Source organism: Acinonyx jubatus, chromosome F2, assembly GCF_027475565.1.
Source record: "Acinonyx jubatus isolate Ajub_Pintada_27869175 chromosome F2, VMU_Ajub_asm_v1.0, whole genome shotgun sequence".
In the NCBI taxonomy this organism is placed as follows: domain Eukaryota; kingdom Metazoa; phylum Chordata; class Mammalia; order Carnivora; family Felidae; genus Acinonyx; species Acinonyx jubatus.
The window spans coordinates 13,947,422-13,972,791 of NC_069394.1; the positions used below are offsets into that span (position 1 = coordinate 13,947,422).

The following is a 25,370-nucleotide window of genomic DNA, read 5'->3' on the forward strand; positions in this document are numbered from 1 at the left end:
TCTTTTTCTCTCTCTTCATCTTCTGGGACTCCTATGATTCCAGTGTTATTCCTTTTTAATAAGTCACTGAGTTCTCTAAGTCTTATATTGTGCTCTTTGCCTTTGTTTCCCTCTTTTTATTCCTGCTTCATTATTCCCCATAATTTTATCTTCTGTATTGCTGATTTGCTGCTCTGCTTCATCCATTTTTCCTGTCATGGCATTCATTCAAGATTGCATCTTGGTTATAGCGTTTTTAATTTCATCCTAACTAGATCTTACTTCTTTTATCTTCACAGCAAGGGATTCTATGCATTTTTCAACCCCAGCTAGTATTTTTATTATCATGGTTCTAGTTCAGACATCTTGCTTATATCTGTGTTGATTACATCCCTGGCTGCCATTTCTTAATCTTCTTTATTTTTGCAGTGATTCCTTCATTTTTTCATTTTTAAAGAAGAAAAAAATTAATAAAATAAAAAATAAAAATGCTAAAGTTTAAAACAAAACAAAAATTCAAATAAAGGAAGCTAGATCCTAGGTGTGTTTTGGTCTGCTTGTTCAAAGAAGCTTGATAGAATAGAGAAAAAAGGAAAAGAGAAAAAATAACAAAATTTTAAAAATTAAAAAATTATATAATACAATGGAATTAAATGAAATGAAGAAAATGAAATAGAATAAATTTTTTTAAAAAACTAAAGTAAAAAAAACAAAATAAAAATAAATTTTTCTCTTTCTGCCAAGTTTAGTGGCTCAAGTTAGGCAGATTGCTGTGTTAATCCTCGGATAAGTTTCCTAGGTGTTCAAAATGGTTTGGTGCTGATTTAGCTATGTTTCAGGGATGAGACAAGCTCAGGGTCTCCATGCTGCTCTGCCATCTTGACCAGTTATCCATACTTCTTGATTCTAAACCTATAATGAAGCTACAGCAATGGAAACAGTCCAATACTGGCATAACAATAGACATTAAACTAATGGAATAGAATTGAAAGTCTAGAAACAAACCCTATTATATATGATCCATTGATTTTTAACAAGAGTGTCAAGACAATCCAAAAAGGAAAGAATGGTCCCTTCAATAATGATGGAGGAAAAGCTGAACATCCACACAAAAGGAATAAAGTTGAAATCCTACCTCACTCCATGTACAAAAGTTCACTTAAAGTAGACAATGGGTCGCTACAACTAAAGGCAAAAAAACCCCAAAAACTTTTAGAATAAACATAAGAGTAAATGTTTATTTACAAAAAAAAACCAAAAACCAAAAAACAACAACAACGTTTTTTTTAGTATGTCAAAAGACATCACCAAGAAAGTGAATAGACAACTCAAAGAATAGAAGAACATATCTGCAAATTATATATCTGATAAGGTACTTATATCTAGAATGTATAAAGAATTCATATCAGCCAACAATAAAAAAATACAAATAACCCACTTAAAAATTAGCAAAGGCTTTTAATAGACATTTCCCCCCAAAATATATACAAATGCCTAATAATCATATGGAAACATGTTCAACATCATTAGTTAGTAGGAAAATTAAATCAAAACCACAGTAAGATGTCACTTCACACTCATTAGGGTGTCTATGATCAGACAGGAACTACAAATGTTGGTGAGGATGTGAAGAGTTTGGAATCCTCATACACTGCTGCTGAAAATATAAAATGGTGTAGCTTTGTTGTAAGACAATTTGGCAATTCCTCAAAAAATTAAACAAAGTGTTACTATATGACCTGGTGCTTGGATACCCTAGCTGGATACCCAAGGGGAGTAAAAACATATTCTCATATAAAGTTATGCACAGTAATGTTCACCATAGCCTTATTCATAAGAGTCCCAAAGTGGAAATAACCCAAGTGTCCATCAGGTGATGAATGTGTAAACAAAATATGTAATAAATGAACAATGGAATATCATCTGGCTTAAAAGGGGGTGAAATACCTGTCCATGCTATAACCATAATCCACCTTGAAACATGCTAAGTGAAAGCAGTCAGACAAAAGAGGCCACACGTTGCATGATTCTGTTTATATGAAATGTCCAGGATAGAAAAATCCATACAGCCAGAAAGTATATTTGCATTTGTCAAGAACTGGTAGGATGGGGCAATGGGGAGAAACTGCTACAATGTACAGAGTTCTTTTCTGGATGATAAAAGTTTTTGAAATTAGTGGTGACTGTTGCACATTCTATGAATACATGAAAAAACACTTAATTGTACCTTTAAGGGGTGAATTTTATAATATGTGAGTTATTTCTCTTTAAAGCTGATATTTTTTTCAATGTTATTCATTATAATCACAAGGTCAAATATAGTACTTTTGGCCCATCAAAAAATGCTTTGATAAAATCTTTGGAAGGTGGAGGGAGTTAAGTCCTGGGAGCGAGGGCACCTAAGGAAGGTCAGGTGTGGTTGTTTAATATACAAATACCTATTCCTAGGCCTTCTTCCTGAGTGGGTAATGGAGAATGATTGACAATTGAAATAATCCCAAGAAGAGTTTAATACTTCAGGACAAGTGGCAGGAACCTCTTCTGGTCTTTTAATTCCTTATCAGGAATTGACTAAATTTTTAGGTTACATCATAGCTCTAAGTCACCCAAGAGCAAGAAATAAAAAGAAGGTCTGGCATGGCCTCTGATCACAGCATTTAAGAAAGAGTGCAACCTTGGGGAGTCATTGTATGCAACTGACTTTCTTATGAGTTGTTCTCCAAAGACAGTCAGAACCTCATGCACTATCAAATGATGCCACTGATGTACTATTATGTTTCCCAAAAAAAAAACACTTGATGAATTTGACTTTCTACAAATGATAAAGGAACACTTGCAAGCAGGGAGATCTTAGAGGAAGATGGACATTAAGGAGTAGAGAGATAGGCTGAAGATACTACTTTTAGCCCTACATCATTCATGAAGCAACTGTACCCAACATGCATAAGCCAGACTCTCACAAAAATATGTCTTGAATGAATGAAAATATTGAATGAATTAAGCGCTTATTCAAACAATCCATGAAAAGCCTAACAACCATGAGTCCTTCATATGGAGAAGTACTACTTTACATTGCAAATTCCATTTTGGAAGAGATTTTAGAAATTATCAGATTGAATTTTCCATTTGTGTTTGAATATCACTTATCTCCTTTACGTTTTACCCCAACTTATATTTGAACGTATTTCCTGATGTTGAATTTATGAGGTGTCAGGATGGCTCATCTTTGAAGATTTGACTACTCATTCTGCAATTAATTAGCTAATGTGTATTGAGGGCCACCTTCAAAATACCAGGCATTAGGGATAAAGCCGTAAATAAACAAAAGAATAAGACACAAACTCTGCTTTTATGCAGTTTTTATTCTGATTGGGTAAGAAGAAGAAACAGAATTAACTGAACAAAAGATATTTTGGTTGACGATAAAAGCTATAGAAAAAAATAGAATAAAAGAAATAGAAAATTCGGGAGGTGACTGCTATTTTATAGGCAGTGGTCATGTAGGACTCTGTGATAAGGAAATAATTGAGCGAAGAGAGTCAAAATATTTAGACTAAACCTAGTTCTGTTGCTAATTTGTGATGTGGCCTTTAGTAAACCACTGCCTCTTTCTATGGTTCCCAACATATAAATGATTGAATTCTAGGTTCCCTTCTAGCTCCATATACTATCATGCAAAGGAAATGGCCATTACTCAAGGACAAGTGAAATATGAGTAAATACAATGTAGCTATATAAGGCTTGGAGGGAACTGCTGATCAGTTTCCTGGTCTGTAATAAAATCTCCTCCTCCATTCAAAGTCAGTGTAACTCAAGGTCAGAGTTTCTCTTCCCTCTATTTCCTCCTTACCTACAGCATTTCTCCCCACAGCTTGCACTCAACAGATGCTTCTGTTGTGGTGAATTTTTGTTCCCTTCAGAAAGGATTCAAGTGGTTGATTTCAAATTCAGGAACTGGGAACAATCACAGAGTGTGGCTAAATTCCTTCAGGAGGGTCTGGGGTGTAGTCTAGTGGTTTTCAAATTTGGCTACATATTAGAGTCATCTGAGAAGCCTTTAAAAATCCCTGTGTCCAGGCTGTACCCAAGAAGAATTAATCAGAATCTCCCAAAGTTTATTTAATATCCCTCAGGTGATTATAATGGACAGCTATGATTGAGAACTTCGATTTAGGGAAAAGAGCTTGGTTTTGACAATGCATGCATCTGGGCTTTGCATCTGAGTTTGACACTTGCTGGAGTTTGACACCACCTTGTGCAAATGTCTCAATTTGACTGTCATTCCCCTTATTTGTAGAATTGAAAAAATAGTTACCATCACATACATGCCTGAACCAGTAGGCAATCCATAATTGATATGTTTTCACTAAGATTTATTTTAAGTTCTTATCCATTAAAGTCCTAGTTTTACATCATTTCATACTAGCTCTATGCAGATAAGTGTATAAGCCATGTTCTTAGAAGTTGACAACCTTTACACAAAGCCCTGAAATAGAAAATAGAAAGGATAGAAGGACAATATAAATGCATGCCCCTGGCAATCCATCAGTAAGAAACTACATCCCGATAGACCAAACATGGTAGTCAGAATTTTTTTAAGTTTTTAGTTATTTATTTATTTTGAGAGAGAGAGAGAGAGAGAAAGCGCAGGGGAGATGCGCAGAGAGAGGGATAGAGAGAATACCAAGCGGGCTCGATGTTCAACATGGAGCCTGATGCAGGGCTTGATCATACGAATTGTGAGATCATGACCTGAGTCAAAATCAATAGCTGGACCTTTAACTGACTGAGCCACCCAGGCACCCCGGTAGTCAGAATTTTCAAAGGTAGATGTCTTCAATTATCTATTGCTGTATAACAAATTACCCCAAAACATAATGTTTTGAAGCAACAGCATTTCTTACTTTAGTTCTGTTACCAAGAACCTGGGCCAGATTAAGTGGGTGCTTTGGCTCTGGGTCTCTCACAAGGCTACAATCAGAATGGCTAAAATAGAAAAGACAAGAAATAACAAGTATTGCTGAGGCTGTGGGAGAAAAAGTCAGCCATACACTGTTGGTGGGAACGTAAATTGGTACAGCCACTGTCGAAAACAGTATAGGGGTTGCTCAGAAAATCAAAATAGAGATAACATATGATCCAGTAATTCCACTCCTGGGTATTTACCCAGAGAAAATAAAAACTTTTTTAAATTTTAAATTTTAAATTAAAAAAAACTTTTTTGAAATTTTGAAAACTAATTTAAAAAGTTATATATATATTGCCATGTTTATTGCAGCCTTACTTAGAATAGCTAAGATATGGAAGCAGCCTAAGGGCCCATTATTAGACAAATGAATAAGGAAGAAATGATAGGTAGATAGATAGATAGATAGAGATATAGATAGATATAGATAGACATAAATACAATAGAATATTATGAATCCAGAAAAAAGAGTGAGATCACACCATTTGAGACAATATGGATGGACCTAGAGGGTATTATGCTGAGTGAAATAATTCAGACTAAGAAAGAAAAATGCCATATAATTTCACTCATTTGTGGAATCTAAGAGAACAAATGAATTAACAAACAAAAAGCAGAATCAGACCCATAAATACAGAAAACGAACTGATGTTTGCCAGAGGGGAGGAGTGGAGGGTTGGACAAAATGGGTGAAGGCACTTGAGTGATACAGGCTTCCAGCTATGGAGTAAGTAAGTCATGGGAATAAAAGGCACATCACAGGAGATATAGTCAATAATATTGTCTTAGCATTTATGGTGACAGATGGTAGCTATACTTGCGGTGAGCATCACATAATGGACAAATTCGTTGAAACACTGTGTTGCACAGCTGAAATTAATGTCACATTGTGTGTCAACTACACTCAAATAAAAAAATTAATTAATTTTCTTAAAGGCTGAGGTCATCTCAAGTTTCACCGGGGAAGGAATCACTTCTTATAAGTTTCACTTAACATGGTTGTTAGCAATTTTGGTTTTTCACAGTCTATTGGAATGAGGCCTCACTGGCTTACAAGTTGTTAGTCAGAGGCCTCCCTTGATCCCTTGCCATATGGGCCTCTCCATACAATGTGGCAGCAAGCAAGCAAGAGGACAGAGAGTGCCAGCAAAAGAGAGGGCTGGCAGCTGGCACTCTGTAGCCTTTTGACATCCACCCACTTCAACCATATTTTATCGTTAGAAGGGAGTCCCGAGATCCAGTCCATAGTCAGAAAGGATTACTCAAGCATGAACATCGGGAGGTAGGAATCATTGAGAGTGATACCAGGAACTTTCTGCCACAGTAGATGCCTGGAAGTTTTGTTTCTTTCTTTCTTTTTTTATTTATTTATCTTTAAATTCAAGGTAGTTAACATACAGTGTAGTATTGGTTTCAGGAGTAGAACCCAGTGATTCATCACTTATATATGACACCCAGTGCTCATCCCAACGAGTGTCCTCCTCAATGCCCATCACCCATCTAGCCCACCCTCCCCCACCTACCTCCCCTCCAGCAACCCTACGTTTGTTCTCTGAGTTTAAGAGTCTCTTATGGTTTGCCTCCCTGTTTGTTTTTATCTGATTTTTCCTTCCCTTCCCATATGTTCGCCTGTTGTGTTCCTTAAATTCCACATGAGTGAAATCATATGATATTTGTTTTCTCCCTGACTGACCTACTTCGCTTAGCGTAACACATCTAGTTCCATCCACATTGTTGCAAATGACAAGATTTTTATTCTTTTTGATAGCCAGTGGTATTCCATTGGATATGTATACCACATTTTCTTTATCCATTCATCAGTTGATGGACATTTGGGTTCTTTCCATAATTTGGCTATTGTTGATAGCGCTGCTATAAACGTGGGGGTGCATGTGCCCCTTTGAATCAGCATTTTTATATCCTTTGGATAAATTCCTAGTAATGCAATTACTGAGTCATAGGGTAGTTCTATTTTTAACTTTTTGAGGAACCTCCATACTGTTTTCCTTAAATCAAAACGTGATTGTTGCTTCTCAGAGGGGAGATTGACAACAGAGGTGCCAGTGTCAACTCATTCTCATTCACAAGAGCCAAGCCCCACCTCCTCCCATAATTGTTCTTGGGGATTCCATTTACAGAGTCCCTGCTTTGTGCACACATAGTTCTAAGGGCCAAAGGGTGGTTTCAAAATGAATAAAATAGTAGCCACCTGCTAGAAGCTCACAGGCAAAAGAGAAAAACAAAATCATTCCAAAACAAGATAGTAAATTTTATTACAGAAAAACTGTGCACTGTGGTATTACAAACACAGAAAAAGAAAAACCATAACTACTTGGAAACGGAATAAATTTGAGCTACACTAGAAGGATATAGAGAACTCTAAGAGATGTATATTTAAGAAGGTTATCCAGGGGCACCTGGATGGTTAAGCATCCGACTTCGGCTTCAGGTCATGATCTCACGGTTTGTGAGTATGAGCCCCGCATCGGGCTCTGTGATGACAGCTCAGAGCCTGGAGCCTGCTTCAGAATCTGTGTCTCCGTCTCTCTCTGCCCCTCTCCCACTCGTGCTCTGTCTCTCTCTCTGTCTATCTCTCAAAAATAATTTTAGAAGAAGAAGAAGGAGGAGGAGGAGGAGGAGAAGGTGGTTATCCACGTGAGGAATAGGCGGGGGCAAAGGCACAGTGGCAGAAGAATTGAGGGAACATTCTAGGACTTATGAGGATGAAGTATAGGACACAAGATACTGACCAGAGAAATGAGGCTAGATCTGGTTCGTCAGACACAAAGTGGATTTCGGTGCAGGGACCACTGAATATTTGAGGACTAGAGACTGATCTAGTAAGACCCATGCTTAGGTCAATCACACTGGCAGCAAAGTTAAGAGATTGCCATAGGGGCCAGTGGGTGGGGGGAGGCCAGTTATAACACCTTTAAAATTATACAGCCAGTAGGTAAATGGTCTCCTCATAGAGGAAACATGAGTGGCAACCACAGTAAAGGTAGAAGGGGGCACATGAGAGAGAGCACCAGCACCAGTGAGATTTAAGGAGACCTTTGAGAGAAGTTTAAGCAAGAGAAGTTGAGGATGACTGAATTTTCACCCTTGAATGACTAGATTTATAACAGCAATTCAGGGGCAGCGTTTGGAAATATGAAGTAAGGTAATGTATCATTTGACTCACTCCTCCCTTCAACTCGGTTCTCTTATGAGAAACAAACTCCTCACTTCCCCGGGAGAATAAAGGCTGAAGCGTCACTCTGGATTGTGCGTTGTTTGTTTGGAGAGATAATAAAACGCAGGGCACAGATTCAAACCCCCTGGGAGGAGGGTAGGACAGACTCAGAAATCACATTTAGGTCTGTTTGATCCTTCCCACTACTTTTGGAGCTTTGAGTCTTTGAGGTCCTTGACTGTCACACTGAGCAGATTATATTACACTCCACAGACAACGAACAGCTAAGGCAACTTTATTTTTCTTCCATCTTTTTGTTGCATTTTGCAAGGGCTTTATTTTGAGTGGGTTATAATTTAAGAGCTTCACAGGCATAACTGCTCCAATTATGGATTTAACACACCATATCTAATGAATAAGAATACACAGGATTGCAGGAGAAAGGAATGTCTATTTTCATCCAAGGGCATTTGAAGAAGCCAGGATGGAATTTAGGTTTGGCTCTCAGGGAAGAGTGTATGTCTTTACTGCACTGCAAAGTCACCATGCAGAGAGGAAAAGAATATTTGGCTGGTGATTCAAAAACCAGCACCGAGAAATATCTCCATGGAGAAAGCAGAAAGGGGGGCTGAGAGTGGAATAACTAGTTTAGTTCCAGATATAGTTGAGTTGGTATTGAGCACAGGGTTTTCCCAATGTCCAGGTACCCAGGTGACCTGATCAGACATGCATAAACCATAGGATGTCCCAGGGAAAATATCTACCTCTCAATAATCCCACATCAAGAAGAGACCAAGGTCTGTTCTCTGAGAGAGAATGTGGAGCAAGGCTCAGAGTTAATCTACTGGAGGGGTGAGAAAGCTAAAATATTTATCCTCCAGTTCCTGTGAATCATTGGTTCATAGTTACTCTTGGGGAATGTCAACTTCTGAGCACTTCTGGCAAGTCCCATGTAGAGGCTGAGTGCTCAGGGGACAGCCTCCAGGAGGGCAGACCCAGATGCTTAGTGATGAGAGGATATGCCAGGCACCCACACCTTCAGTTATACCTGGTCTACTGGTCTTCCTTCTCATCTGACAAGGTCTAACCTGTTCATCTTTAATTACACATTTATTGAGCTGTACCATATTACAGCCACTGGGATATAACAATAAACAAGGTAGACATGTTCCTTGCCCTTATGGTTCCTATAGTCAAGTAGAGAAGACATATAATTAAGCCAACAATTGTAATCAAAATTTATATTATAAAGTTTTTCAAACATACAGAGAAGTTGAGGGAAGTTTATAACGAACATCCAATTATCCATCATTCAGTGGCATAGCAGTTGCCAGCATTTTGTCGTATTTGTTTCATCTTGTTTTGTGGCTTTTGTTAAATTATTTCAAAGTAAATTATACACATTATAACACTGACTCCCATTACTTTAGCGTGTACCACTCTAAACAAAAAAAGAGCATTTCTCTGTGTAACACAATAACATTATTACACCCAACAAATCAAAATCAACAACAATTCTTGGCTTGAATGCCCAGTCTTCAACATCAATTGATCTAGAATTCAATGAACTCAGAGAATGTACAGAGCGGTCCTCTGTCCAGTCCAATACTCTAATTTTGTGCCTTGTAACTTATGGCATGGTTGTGGTGATGGGGAATTAATTTGTCTGAAATGGGGCTCAGAAGAGCTGGCTTTAAGCTCTGCCACTTACTTGATGACTAATCAGTTTAGTTAAAGATGAAACTGGCTCCAAAAAAGGATGAAATTTGCTGGCTCATATATCTGAAAAGTCCAGTTATAACAAGAGTAATACTAACGTTAACAAATAGTTATGCAACACTTACTATGTGTCAAGCCCTGCTCTATACACACACACACACACACACACACACACACACACACACACACACACATTTATTTCTCCCAGCGAGACTTAATGAGGTAGGTTTTCCAATTGCTGTTTTCATCTTATAGATGAGATGGTTGAGACATCCAGAGATCAAGTGACTTACCCAAGGAGGTCGCACAGCTTGTCAGTGGCAGAGTTGTGACTCAAAGTAGGGCAGTCTGGTATTGACATCTAGCTTAAGACATGGCTTGGTTTATGGACTCAAATATTATCTACAAGACCCAACCTTCCTTTCCTACCATGCACTCCCACTTATTCCTTGGTTCCATTTTCTTTCTTTCTTTTTTAAAGTTTATTTATTTATTTTGAGAGAGAGGGAGAGTGAGTGGGGGAGGGGCAGAGAGAGGGAGGGAGAGTATCCCAGGCAGGCTTTGGTGCAGAGCCTGATGCGGGGCTTGATTTTACAAACCGTGAAATCATCATCTGAACCAAAATCGAGAGTGAGATGTTTAACTGACTGAGCCACCCAGGCAGCCTTCTTTGGCTCCATTTTCAAGCAGAGCTTCGTCTGATGACTGAAGCATGACTTTCATTTACTCCATGTGTCCTCTCAATCACCCCAGGAGAAACCCTGAGGCTTTTTCTCAACAATTTGCAAAGCAAAATATTCTGACTTTCATCATCTCTAATTAGCCTGGCTTGAGTTATGACCTATCCCTGAACAAATCAGTGAGTTGTGGAATCAATCGTTCACCCCCAGAGCTGGAGTGTAATCACCTCCTTTTTAAAAGGGTGGAGGGGGCGCCTGAGTGGCTCAGTCGCTTAAGCATCCGACTTCAGCTCAGGTCATTGGCTCACAGTTCGTGGGTTCGAGCCCCGCATCCGGCTCTGCGCTGACAGCTCAGAGCCTGGAGCCTGCCTTGGATTCCGTGTCTCCTTCTCTCTCTGCTCCTCTCCTGCTCATGCTCTCTCTCTCTCTTTCTCTCTCTCTATCAAAAATAAAATAAACATTAAAATCAAAAAAAATAAATAAAAGGGTGGAGAATGAGAGGGGCAGGGGCTTCACCAAAGGAAACCGGGTGCCAATTCTGCAATAATGAGAACTGAATGCTGAGTAGTAAGCCTTGCTCCTGAGCAGCCCTGAATTCCAGCAGGAGCTTGCTGCACAAAGCCCCCGTTTCCTCCTTTGCAATGTGAAGGTAGTTGGACACCATAGTTTCTAGAGAAGGCTTTTAGCCCCAGTCATGCAAATTCTACCCAATTTAGGAAATGAGGGCTGAGGGATGAGATGGTGTTCACTCAAAATGACAGAGTTAATGGCAGAGCATGGTTTAAAACAGAGATGCATCCATCCTGCCCAGTGCCCATTCATTTCAGCTCCACAGCCACTGAAATGGGGAGGGTCCTCACAAAAACTCTGCAAATAAGCATAATTGCTGGCACTGGTCCTTAGCTTAGGGGATCTGTGGCTTTACAAAAGAGGAAAGGATTATGGGTATAACTATTGACCTCATTTGAAAGATATATATAGTAGACCAGCAACTTTTAATAAAGCCCCCAAAACATACAAAGGGAATTTTTCAGAGGATCCTCCAAGATTAACCCGAGTTTCCACAGGAATTCAGGGCTTATTTTGCTAGGTAATACTTGTCTGATGTCATCCAAGTAGCTAATGGATGCAGACAGCTTCACCTGGCACAGCATCAAAGCTGTTGACAAGCAAGAAGAGAAAGTCCACCCAAGCTTGGCACGTCTGGATCTGCACAAACTCGTGTTGATTTTCATCTCCGTCACTTTGAAGTAAATCTTCCTAGGGAATCAACTTAAGGACCACCTCTCATCTTGGACTTGAGTGAATAATGTCAAGCTCTAAGCCTTAAAGAAAAATTAGCAATGGGATATTTCAGTTTTGTCCCAACTTTTAGCTAGAAGAAAAGACTTTTATGGAGGATAGAATGGGAATACCAAGACAGAGGGATTAGTCAACTCCGTACATTATTTATTTTCTTGTTATAGAAGAAGCAGGGACTCACTGGAGCCACAAGGAAAAAGACTTATGACGGCATGTTTTCTTGAGGTCTATCTGCCCTCTTCTCTTTTGGTTGGCCAACTTCTTTGTGTTAGCCACAATCACAAAGAAAGCCAGTTTCGTTGGTATTTAGTAGTTGCCCATCACTCTTGACATCAAACCCACATATATTATTAGATATAGGAGGCTACTGGGTCAGCTGCCTACCCCATCTAATATTAGCCACCTCTATACCAAGTACAGTCTAGAAGTTCTTTCTAAAGAAGGATGCTATGGATAGGCAAGCTCAAATGGAAGGGGATGTGAGAAAGAACAAGCCTTCGTGACAGGTGGGTCTGATACACTTGCCTTTCTGCACCCACACGCTAAAAACTGATTTCAGTACTTTCTTCTTACTGCCACTTCAAAAGATAAAAACAGACATTTGCACAAGATTTGCGATCCCATGCAAGTGATAAGTTTGTAAACATCCGGTCCTCCTGTGGAGCAGAAACTGTCCTTTTGTCCCTCTAGATAAATAATGTTTGGGGGCAAAGAGTTCTCCCCTTCCTGTTATTTTACACAAACCATTCAATAATATGAGGTTGACCAATCCCATGCCTCGTTTGCAATCAGCCCTACTGTCATTGACCCCTCACTAAGGTACAAAATTATATGGTAGGAAGGAAGTGAAAGATCTAACATTTACTAAGGACCTACTTACTACCAGGAACTATATATTAGGTCTCCATGTATTCTAACAACAATCACAAAGCAGTTCTTATACCTGTTATATACATGTAGAGATTGAGACCCAAACTGTCTGTCAGCTTTTCCAAGATCACACAATTGCAGCCCTGAGATTCAAAGCCAGTCTGCATGGCTCACTGTCCATGTCCCATCTGTACATTACCTACTCCTTTTGCACCTCTTCCCAATGTCTTGCATGCAGCCAGGAGTTATGAAAGCGATTATTAGGATCAGCAACTCACCAACACCTGCCCGTTATGATCGTCTCTACAAAAAGGTCTGTGATCAAGTAAGTTGGATACTTCTGCATTTACATTATTGACATGTTAAAGGCTCCAAAATATCCTAATAATTCAGTTTAGTTCTGTTTAGCCAGTATTTCTGAAGTTACCTTGATCACAGAATTCTTTTTCAGAAAACATCCCTTGACATCTCAGGGACATGAAATTCCACGGAACGCTCTTTGAGGAACACAACACTGAGTCATGTCATCTCCTCATTTTGTGAATGACAATACTAAGTACAAACGCCAAAAAAAAACCCAAAAAACAAAACAAAACAAAACAAAACCCAAGAGTGACAATACTGACTGAGCATGAAGGAAGGATTTGTGTTAGGACCCACAGCTAATGACTGATGGAGCTGGGGTCAGTGGTCAGAGCTCCTGGATGCTAATAGTTATGTTAATGAAGCCTTGGCATTAAACAGTCATATGTCTTTGCTCCTTCTTCCTGTTCTCCTCCCCTGGGATGTCATTCATGAGCCTCTCTTCATTGCAAAATCTTGAGGAACCATCTAGCAAAAGAAACGTTCTCTGACTGATCCAGCTTATACTAATCACTGGTTTCTCACCGCTCCTCCTGGCCTTCCTCCTCCTCCTCCTCTCTCCCACTCTCTCTCTGTCTCATAAATTCTTAAAGCACGTGAAGAATGGTAGAAAAGACAAGGAAAAAAATGCTATCCTTCCATTTTGCGCCGAAGACTGATACCTCTAATCAAATGGGGGCACTTCATGTTGAACCTAGACATGATTCAACATGAATTTCATACAAATTCATAACACTCAAAGGAGCCTCTACAGATCCTACTGCATTAGTATGCAAGAAGGAGCAAGGCTACCATCTTCTACTTAGAGTACAATTTTGTCTACAAAGGCAAATGTGTTGCCTTTCCCCTTCCCTGTTTGTTTATTTTGTTCATAAAAGTGACAGATAGAGATCATGTCTTTTGTTCCTAAATCTCTCGGGGTACTTAGGACAGAGTAGAAGATGCTATGTAAATTTATGGACTCAAACCATAACATTTCAACACTTCAAGAAATGATAGCATTACAGAATCACAAGACTTTAAACGAGGTAAAACACACACACACACACACACACACACAAACACAAAAACCTGACAAAGTGTGAATCAAAGAGCTGAATGTACAGGGAACAGGGGTAGTGACAACACCAAAGTCTTAATGATTTGGGGAGATAACCATTTCACATTTTGTGTTTTTTGTCAGCAGGAGAGTAATCCACAGGGAAATGAACAAAGCCCTGCAGCCTTTCAAATTCCTAGGAGATCAACAGGAACCTCTGGGATTTAGCACAGTATTGATGGAAGTTTTCTTCTTGTGGCTATAGATAAGTAGATCCCTCAGGCATTTTTTCCTTCCCCTCAAGGCAGGCTTTTCTTCCTTCAAAACTTTTGAAATCCTACTAGAGAGTGCCAAATGATGTGCACATCCTCTTATAAAATACCCCAGATCTGAGACAGAAGATTGGAAGAGATTGTTTTAAAGTTTGTATATGATGCAAACGGATCCTTTAGTTTCTTCTCCTTGCCAGCTAGTTGACCCTGGCTTCTCTCAAGAACGTTGAGTTAAGAACATCTCCCAGAAGTAGAACTAAACACACCGAGCAGGAGAATAGGAAAGGAAACAATTAAAAAAAAAAAAAATCTGGGAAATTCGACACCCAAACAATAAAAATTCCAGAAAGAATGATTTGAGAAAGTGAAATAGAAGAAAATAATAATAAAATAATAAGAGAAACATTTTCAGAATAGAAGGACACAGGTCCTAACTGAATGCAAAACTGTTTAACTGTCCCACTCCAGGACAGGCAATAATGATAAGTTTTAAACACCTGGAAGAAAGAGCTGACAAGCCCTTTTGCCAAATCCAATGGTCAATTCACAATTATCTTTTTTCTTGACCTTTCAGTTGCATTTGACACAATTGATTACTTCCTCTACTTAAAACATGTTTGTCACTTGACTTCTATAACATTGTGCTTCCATTTTTTTTGTCTTATCTCTGTCTCTCCCTCCTTCTGTCCTTCTAGATCCTCCTCACATTCCCAAGCCTCTCAACATCAGTTGGCTCCTGTGATCCCTCCCTGGTTATGTGATCCAAACTCTTATACTGGTGATTCTAGAACATAGTTCTAGTCCTGACCTCTTCCAGAAAGTCTAAGCTCCCATATGCAACTGTGTATTGGCATTTCTACTTAGATAGGGGTGGGCTGCTGAAACGTGTCATGTTTAGAAAGGAACCCTTGATCCTACATGACCAAACCGGCATCCTAGCCCGTGTTCTCCATCTCAGTCAATGGCACCCCTTCAATGCTGTTGCTTGATTCTAAGGAAGTCAGCTCTGATATTTTTCACTCATAGCCCACATCTTATCCATCAACACAGCCATCGGTTCAGCCTTCAAGATATATCTGTAATTGAACCAAATCTCATCCCCTCTCTGTTCCTTCTGGTGGTTACATTTCTCATCTGAGACAGTGTCTCCTAACTCAGGGCTCTGCTTCACTCTTGGTCTGCCTTCTTCCTCCAAGTTCCTCAGAGAAACTGTAGTGATTGTTTTAAGAACCTAACTGCAATCAAGCACTTGCTCAAAGCCCTCCAATAGTTTACTGTTACACTTGGAATAAAATAGACTCTTAGATTAATAGGTACCTTAGGGTTTGAATAAAATATTAGATAGCTTTTACTTCAACCTCACACCACAAGACCCAGAGAGCAGGCTACAGAGGGTGAAACCTTTCAAGCTTTCCCTTCCTCTAGGACACGCTTCTCTCTTTCTTGGGAGGTGGGTGATAGTAGGTGTTGTCCTTCTAGAAAGCTATGACTCAGTCACTCAAAGGTAACAATACAATCCCTATTTTGTTTTTGCCTTCAATTTGAAGTTGGCCTTCAAATGTTGTAAAGTCAGGCAAAGAGTTGATCAAAATGGTCCCTTAAAAGTCCTAGAAGTCAGGCCATGAGTAGAAGGCACTGGACCAATGGTATTCAATGTAATCAAACTCATATTCTTTTTCCAGAGCAAGTGTTTGCAATGACTCTTTGCCATCAGAAATAAATCTCATGGAGGTGTTGGGTGGCTGAGTTTGTTAAGCATCCAACTCTTGATTTTGGCTTAGGTTCGTGAGATCGAGCTCCATGTTGGGCTCTATGCTGACAGTGTGGAGCCCGGTTGGGATTTTTTCTCTCCCTCTCTTTCTTCTCTCTGTGCCCCGCCCCACCCCCCATGCTCACATTCTCTATCTTTCTCAAAATAAATAAACACTTTTTTTAATTTAGAAAAAGAAAATAAATTTCACAGATACGATAAATATTCTCATACATGATTTTTAAAATACAACATAAGAGTATAAAACTACTGTAAGTGGGAAAAAAAGGAAAGTATTTTAAAATAAAATCACATGTATCATTCCCTAGAAACACCTTAGAAGGCATTATGAAGCAAATGAGATACTCATAAATGTGAAGTCACCAAGAATATAATCCTACACAAGCAGAGTGTTAGAAAAAGGTTTACTGGCAACCACTATTTTCTGAAATACTGAACAACTCTATGTTCTGAACAAAATAACAGTAATCATATGTCTACAGCAACTAATGTATGCCAAAAACTATCCTAAACACTTATATTAATTTACATATATTAGTTTATCTAGCCTCAGGACATCCAAATAACGTAGTTACTACCATTATTCCCATTTTATATCTATTAAAAAATGAAGCCGAGAGAGGTTAATCTACTTGCTTAAGGTTACACAGCTGGCAAGTGGTAGAGCTGAAGTTCAAATCCTCTAGTCTAGTTTCAAGGTCTGTAGTCTTAACGGAAACACTGCCTCTCTTGAATCTTGAATTACAATTCTGGAAAACGCTGTGTACATTGAAATTCTACGTTTAAACTAAACTCTATGTGTGTGTATATAAAATGAAAATAGTTTTTAGGGTCACGTAATTATAAATGAGTTTTTCAACTAATAAATATCTGGCAAGAGATTCAAAACTCAGGTGGGACCCAGGACAATTCTTGACCATAACTGTGGATCACAGAATCCCTACCATTTATGGTCCCCACTCACTAAATGCCAGTCGATCTTCCCATTCATCAGGACAGCCAGAAGTGTCACCACGAAACTCCAAAACGTGTCCTACAAGTAGCACCACATACAATTAAAGCCACAGATGAGAGCTGTTCTCTTAGCATTACCTAACTCACTGCCTGGCCTTGGACAGGTCACTGTCTATATCCCAGCCTCAGTTTCCTGGTCTCCTATCTGAAGGCACTGGCCTAGATCAAGAGTAGCCAAGTTGAATGCCAATGGGCGAAGCAGGTAATATAAATTAAAGATAAAAATGAAATATCACATAGCTTGCTTCAACTCTCACGATTTCACTTTTGATAGATACATGGGTAAAGAAAAAGAATTATTTTCTTAAAAACATCAGCAGCAGTTCAAAGGCAATATAATGGCACAAAGGACAGCTAACTCTTGGCCTCAATCCTGGGGACATGGAGGGGGGAATGAGACCAGATAACAAGAGAGGCTCACCTCTCCTCCAGGGGACAGTGGCTATTGAACTTCATCTAATTACTACTGGTAGAATTGCCAGCCCAGGGCTGCTATACCTTTCACTTTTTCAAAATAATCCTAAAGTCAGGTGTTTTAAATATAAAGCCTGCAACTAATAAAATGCTGGTTCACATCTTTTAAAAAATCATTAAAGTCAAACAAAACATATGTATAAGAGGATTTCATTCCTAGGTTTCCACTCTGTTCCCACTACCTTTCCTTTCATCTCTGAAAGTCATTCTAACTCAAACCCTAGCGTGTTACCTTTTGGGGGAGTATTACAGAGGAAACTACTGGAATTCTAAAACACACAGTTGTTAGAAGGATAAGAGGTTAGTCCAGAAGACTGGAATTTGGTGCCTTTCGTTTCAAACATGAAAGCCAGAAAGTCCATCCCAAAATTGTCTGAAAGCTAAACTGGTTATCTAATTTAAATAAGCCAGCACACCCAGACAAGGCTACAAAATGTACAGAACTTTCTGGAGGGTTTATTTATTTATTTATTTATTTATTTTTAAGAGAGGGACAGGATGCAAAGCCTAAATTTCCTTTAAATATAGCACCACCCCTGACATTGTTTATACTTTCCCCTTTGCAACGTTTCCAGGCACACTTTAAAGGAAAGCGATAAGAAGGAAGGAAAAGGAAAGTCACTTACACCCAAGCACGAGGGACATTGAGTGTCTGCCCTAGAGGGTGTGGATGAAGCTCTTCAGCTGCCCTTGTTTTATTTATTGTTTTGTTTTGTTTTAAGAGGGAGTCACTAAACTTCACTTTACATCTGGAGTGTGCTTCCTCGGAAGTATAGAAATGCCATAAATCTTCTCTATCAAGGATCATTGTATCAATGGGACAAAAAAAGCAAGTGATGTGTATGTTAGGTCTACAGCTTGGTCTGCCCGGTTATCAGCAAGGGGAAGGAAGTTGGAGTAACAGGATATGGCAGGTTAGAAAATAGTTGACAGAATGCTAAGGAACAATGCCCAGCTTCCCTGGAAGGCCAGTTCTCTTTGGACACTTCCAAGTTCAGACCAAGGGTCTGTTCAAGCAGGGGCAAGGCAGGAAGCCAGTCTATTTTCAGAACAGATCTTTTGTGCGTAGAAGACAGCCCGGGGTAATGAGCACACACTTTAGAGTTAGACAGCTGCAGGTTCAAATCTTGGGTGCTCAAGTTGTCAGCTTTGCATTTGGGGGTAATGCAGCTATTGAGTGGGTTAACGCAGGCTGAGAAACCCCATTAGTTTGAATCCAGAGTTTGGAACATAACTGTCATGCAGACCAAAAAGAAGTAGGCCCACTCTTTCAGACCCCAGGAAAGGGTCTGCAAATACCTAGCTGTGTCTTCACCTGATGAAAAACAGTGTTGGAAAAACAGTGTTGGAAAAACACTCTGGCCATCTGGGGGGACACTGTGTGGCAATTTCCTCAATGATTTCTTAAGTCAAAAAGCCCATCTAGTGGCTTAACCTTCTTGTTTAAATCCCAGGGACTTGTTGCCTCTTCAGTTTCTCTGAGAATTAAACCTTCAAGGTCAAATTATCAGCTTGGAAATGGTATTCTTATCCCACTTTCTGATAAGTTTTCTCAGCCTTTACTCTCCCTCCCCTGCAAATACCTCTCTTCAAACCTGTGGAATAATGTGTATTCTTCTCTTGTGATCCAGCCTCAACATGAACTGTCTCATGAAACTTCACTGGGAGACTTTCTCCCTTCCTTGGCACAATTAATTATCCTGGAGGTCAGAAGAACTTTAGACCCAAATGGACCTGAAGTTGAATCACCATACTGCCAATTGCCTGCTGTGTAAACTTGAGTAATATGTTTGAGTTCTGTGTGCCTTTATTATCCTCATTTGTAAAATGTAATCAACCTCAGAGGGTTGATGTGAGGAAGAAGCAGTCATATCTTTTAAGATTTTAACACAGTGACTGACACATATAGTGGGTCTTATCTAGCTTTCTTTGGCTATCCCACTTTCTACTTTCTACAAGCTACTTACACATTTTGTGCTTCAGCTGTCATACCTGAAAACGAGGAAAATAATATTTACTGAATAAAATGATTATGGTGAGAATTAAAGACATAATACCTGAAAAGTGCTTCACATAAAATCTGGCACATAAAGATGGATTGTTTTACTTACGTTCCTTGCTTTCTAGAAAAATTCTTATGGTGCATATTATACCATATAGATTTCAAGTCTGAAAAGCCTAGTAACTTTTCTTCACATTCAAGAGCTATTAGAACAATACCACTTATAATGTAGGATTTTGTTCTCTAACATCAATTCTCTTGAACAAGATCTTGGAAAATCCTTAGAGTTGAAATCTCCTTTGTATTTATAAGCAATTGACCCAATAAATCATCGGGTCGGCATCATTTCTTGAAAGTCAATGTGAGACATGGCAGAGACTTCCCTCTGACAAATGGCTCTTCTCGGTGTGATAGGATTTTCTTTTCCATTTATCATTTGTTAATTTGGATCGCATTTGCATTGAAACTCATTCCTGAGTATGTAAAATCTGAAGCAATTCTAAATATGATTTAGGATAAATAATGTGGAGTGCGGAGTTGGAGACAGGCTAGCTGGGGGTGTGTGGACCCTAACCTTGAAGCTGGTATACCAGTTTATAGTAATGTGCCCTCCTATGGATCAACCCAGTAAACCTCAGTTTCTAACAGACATTTGAGAGAGTAATTAGAATAAGAGAAAAACAGATTACTATTAAAAGATAATTACCATTCAGCAAACATTATCTAATGCATATTATGTTTGAAAGTTTTAAACTAGATGTTGTGATATGTGACAACTATTTCAAAGCACTGAATTTATTTTGCAGCAATACATATTTAATGCTTTATTTTATAACACCTATTATGAGGGAAAAAATAAAAAAGAAACGTACAAGTAGGTGAAATTAAATTAATTTGGTCACTTTCTATTTATATTATCTAACAACAAAGAATAGACCACAACTTTGGTCTTAATATAAATTTCAATACATTTAAAAGCTTATGTAACACAAAGTATGTTCTACAACCACAGTAAAATAAAATTAAAAAAAAAAACAACCATTATAAAGATCTCTAGAAAATTCCTATGTATGTGGGAAATAAAAAACAAACTTCTAAATAGATATGGGTCAGTGAAAAAAATTCAGAAGGAAAATTAGAAAGCTTTCTGAACTGAACACAAAATTGATATATGCACCTCAATACATGAAATGTTGTTAATGCAGTACTTAGAGGAATATTTACAGAAATAAAAGCCTGTATCGGACAGCAAAGTAAGTTTCAAATCAGTAACTTGAACTTAAGAAACTGGAGGAAGGGGAGAGGAAAAAAACCAACCACAAAGTAAGCAGTAGAAACCAAACAATCCCATCTTAAATCAATAAAATAGAAAACAGGAAAGGAACAGAGAAAATTAAAAAATCCCAAACCCCCTTATTTGAGAACCATAAAATTAGTTGGTCACTAGACAAATCAAGAAAGAAAGAGTAAAGACAAATTATCCATGTCAAGAAAAAGGGAGGTAACATAAGTACAGATTCTTTATATAGTAAAAGGATAATGAGATAACTTTATATGCTAACAAGTTTGACAACTTAGATAAAATGCACACATTCCTAGAAACATTCAAATACCAAAACTCACTCAAGAAGAGATAGATAGCCTGAATAGCCCTATATCTGTTAAAGGAATTTAACTTATGTTTAAGAAACTTCCCACAAAAGAAACTCTAGTCACAGTGGGCTTCACTGGAGAATTCTACAAACAAACAAGCAAGCAAACAACAACAACTAAGGCCATACAAACTCTTTAAGACAACTGAAGAGACAAGAATACTTCCCAACTTATTCTATGAGACGAGCATCACTCTGATATCCAAATAAGACCCCAAAATATGGCAATAATAGAAAACCAAGGGCCAATATTGCTCAGGAAGATAAAAGCAAAAATTCTTAATAAAACTTGCCCAAATTCAATCAAATAATATATAAAGATCAAACGTGCTTCATCCTACAAATTCAACATTAGTGTATAAAAGTTAATTAACATAATTCACCATATTAACTAAGTGAAAGAGAAAAATCATATGATCATCACAATATGTGCTGCAGCATGCATTTGGCAAAATGTAATATCTATTCCTAATAAAAACATCCTAAAAATATTGAGAAGGGAGTTTTATCAATTTGATAAAGAACATATACCAAAACCTTAGAGCTAGTATCAAAATTAATGAAAAAACCCAGAATGCTTTCCCCCTAAAATCATGAACAAGGCAATGATGTCTGCTTTCACTGTTCCCATTGAACACTGTACTGAAGAATTTAGCCAGTGAAATAAGGCACAAAATGGAATAAAAATCCATATTGGAAAGGAAAAAAATGAATCTGTTTCTACTTATAGAAGACATGATTATTGATGTCAAAAATTCTATAGAATCTGCCATCCCAAACCAAAAAAAGCTAGTGAAACTAATAAATTAATTTAGCAAAGTTCCAAGATATAAGATCCATATGAAAAAAGTCAATTATATTTCTATATACCAGCACCAACCTGGAATTGAAATTACAAAGCAACGTCATTGCAAATACTACCAAAAATTGGAAATATTTAGGTATATGTCTGACAAAAGATGTTCAAGACAGGAATACTGAAAACTAGAAAACATCGCTGGAGAAATTAAAGAACTATTCATAACCTACTTGGGAAAGGCACTATTAAAGACCTCATTTTATTTTCTTCACATCACTTGACTCCATCTGAAAGTACCCTGTTTGTTTCCAGATTTACAAATTAATTTTCTGTCCTACCCTGCCTAGCTCACTACTGTTTTCCAGTGCATATAACATTGCCAGCCACACAAGAGGCGCCTGCTGAATAAATGTGTGTTGAATGAACGAGCAAATGAATTCATCCGTTTCTATTTAAGGCTTTGCATTTCATTTGGGGCTTGACAATCTCCCCCAAATACCATTTGCCAAAAACTTTTCCCTTAATTTCTAATCCCATGTCTGTTAACAAGGAAATTAAATCCAGATGTTTCTGAATCATCCACCCTGAACTCACTAGAATCTGGTGTTGTAAGAGTTGAGTTATGGAGCTTTTCCTTTAGTAAAACCCATGCCCAGAGAAGGAAATAAACAACCCCCAGAGATACAGGATTAAAGGGAGGGGAAAAAAAAGAGCTTGGACATTTCTAAATTGTATCTCCAGTTGGAAACTCGACAGGAGTCAGTAAGGAATGGGGGTGGTACCTAGTCACCTCTACCCTTAGTTTTCTCTGCTGAGACAGGGCAACCTCTTGTGGACCACTCTACCAAGAAATCGTGTTTTCTCCCACGGATCGTGGAACCTTCTACCTGAATCTTTTACCCTCAGATAAAATCAGGGCAGGCTGCCACCTCCCGTTCCCCTAATTAACTTTGTTTGATGCATTGCTTTAGGGGTTGAAGTCCAGTGGAGATATTAGGACATGTTTATCACCCAGTAACAGATCTTTCAAGATCTGGAAAAAGAGCAAGTCTGTTTGGGAACTGCCAACCCAGTCTTTTGTTTACTCGTTTTTGTTTTGTGTGTTTGTTACTACAGGTTTCAGGAATCAATAGAAGCTTTCAAAGAAGACAGATCTGTGTTTCCGTTCCACTCCTATTTACTGATAGTGTCCTTTGGGCATTACACAAATTCTTTGAGCCTCTGTTTCTTTATTTCTTTAGTTTTGTTTTTTTAGTTTGGATAGAGAGAGAGCATGAGAGCAGGGGAGAGGTGCAGGAGAGAGACAGAGAGGATCGTAAGCAGGCTCCACCCTCAGCACAGAGCCTGATGTGGGGCTCAATCCTATGCCCCTGGGATCATGACCTGAGCTGAAATCAAGAGTTGGACGTTCAACCGACTGAGTTGCCCAGGTGCCCCTATGTTTTTTTAACCAAGTTAAAATAGTATAAATTTGTTGCGATGATAAAATGAGAATTTTTGTAAAGGGCCTGTCAAAACACCCAGTACTATTAGAAATATTAGATGACGGAGAAAATAAAAGAAAAATGAGAGAAAGGGAGAGAGGGGAAGGAAGGGAGGAAGGAAGGAAGGAAGGAAGGAAGGAAGGAAGGAAGGAAGGAAGGAAGGAAGGAAGAAGGTGGGAGGAGAAAGTGGGAAGGGGGAAGGAAGGAGAAAGGGAGGGAGGCAGGGAGGGTAGGAAGAAGGGGAAGAGGGAAGGGAGGGAAGAGAAGGAGGAAGGGCAGAAGGAAGGGAAGAGGATAGACAGTGGTATGCTGGTAAATGATTAACAACTTCAAAACTGGTTCTGTAGTATAAATGCATACACACGTACATATATACACACACATTTCGATCCTGGATTTATAGTGCTTGCCAATTTCCATGGTGAGTATATTCTCACCATGGCCAAATTACAAGCTATCAATGTGAGGTCAACCAGCTCACAAAATTTCTGAAAATATAATAATTCCTGCAACCTGCTATAGGGCAGTACCTGCCCACCACAAAGGGCCATAGTTGCTAGGAAAATAAACATTGGTCAGTGAGCCTATGACTGGTGGACTCAAAACATAGTTTCAATTCAAATTGAACCCACCACTGTTAACTTCCACCTTCTTCAAAAGGGTGCTGCCCTTGAAGCTGCAATACGACATGGGCTTTAAAAAAACTCTCAGTTTATTATACTTTGGGGGTCTTTCTGGAATTTGGGGGTTCCAGGATTTATAAGGAAGAGCTGAAGACAAATAGGGCTTTCTGATATCATAAGCAGGACCATTTTTCAGGTTCTAACTAATGATCTGCTTGACCTTTTTTTAAAAAACCTTCTCCAAGCTGATGAAGTGATTCCATACTTGGGTGGGGGGATGCTGAGTTCTCAAGTATTTTGTGCAGGATAAACGGCAAATGCAGTTTTAATAGGGGATTGTATCTTGACCGTTATCATCCGTTGACACCCTAGTGTTCGATTTGTTTACTTTGCACCCAATTCTTAAGCAAGAATCTTAAGGAAAGAGGCAAAGGGCGGGTAAGTTTTAAGATGAGGTCAGGAGAATCAACATTACCATAAATCCTCGGTCACTGGAGAGAAGCCTTACATGGGGGTAAGTGTGGCCTTGGGGGGCCTGAACCACATGAAGTGATGGAGTAACAAGACTTTGGTGCGGAGTATGAGGGGGGATTTGAGAACGAGTCCTGGGTTTTTGTTTAATTGAAAAGAAACCTGTATCTTTACCATTTGTGTGATACTGGGGCAAATCACTTACCCATTCTGGCTCAGCTAACTCACCTTTGAAAAGGGTGGAGTGTCGTATCGGCAAATTCTTGTGAGTTTCCAGTGAGGTCAGGCACCCATTCCAAAGAAGGTGAAGTGTAAGAACAATGACAGGTTGCTTGTTTTCTTAGGTTTCTCTCTCCTTCATAATTTCTCTCTGTAAGGAGTGAGTGGGAAGACATGAAAGTGTTTCATAATGTAGACAGTGAGACAAGGAAATGTCTGTGTGTGTGTGTGTGTGTGTGTGTGTGTGTCAGTGGGTTGCAACGTGGACATCTGATTTCAACTCAGTAGGCAGAGGAATGCTTTAATACAAACACATGGTTTTATTTAATTCCTTAGAAGGCACCAGGCTAGGTTAGGAAACTCTTGACCCCTACTTTAGAGCCAATTTCAGATCTGTGTCTTGGGCCCCCAGCAGAAACCAGCCTCGCTTCGATGTTTTCAGCTTCTTTTTTCCCTCTGTGCCAAGCACACATTCTCTGCTGCCTTGCAACAGGGC

General features: G+C 38.9%; 1 long non-coding RNA gene across 2 annotated transcripts in view; it reads right to left on the minus strand.

Annotated features, from left to right (window-relative positions):
* The window catches only part of LOC128312768 (uncharacterized), a 498,949-nt gene that overhangs the window by 224,703 nt on the left and 248,876 nt on the right, over positions 1 to 25,370 (minus strand). For both annotated transcript variants that reach the window (XR_008292452.1, XR_008292453.1), the window contains one exon: positions 24,884 to 25,025. This is a non-coding gene — a long non-coding RNA (uncharacterized LOC128312768). The remainder of the gene's footprint in view (positions 1 to 24,883; positions 25,026 to 25,370) is intronic.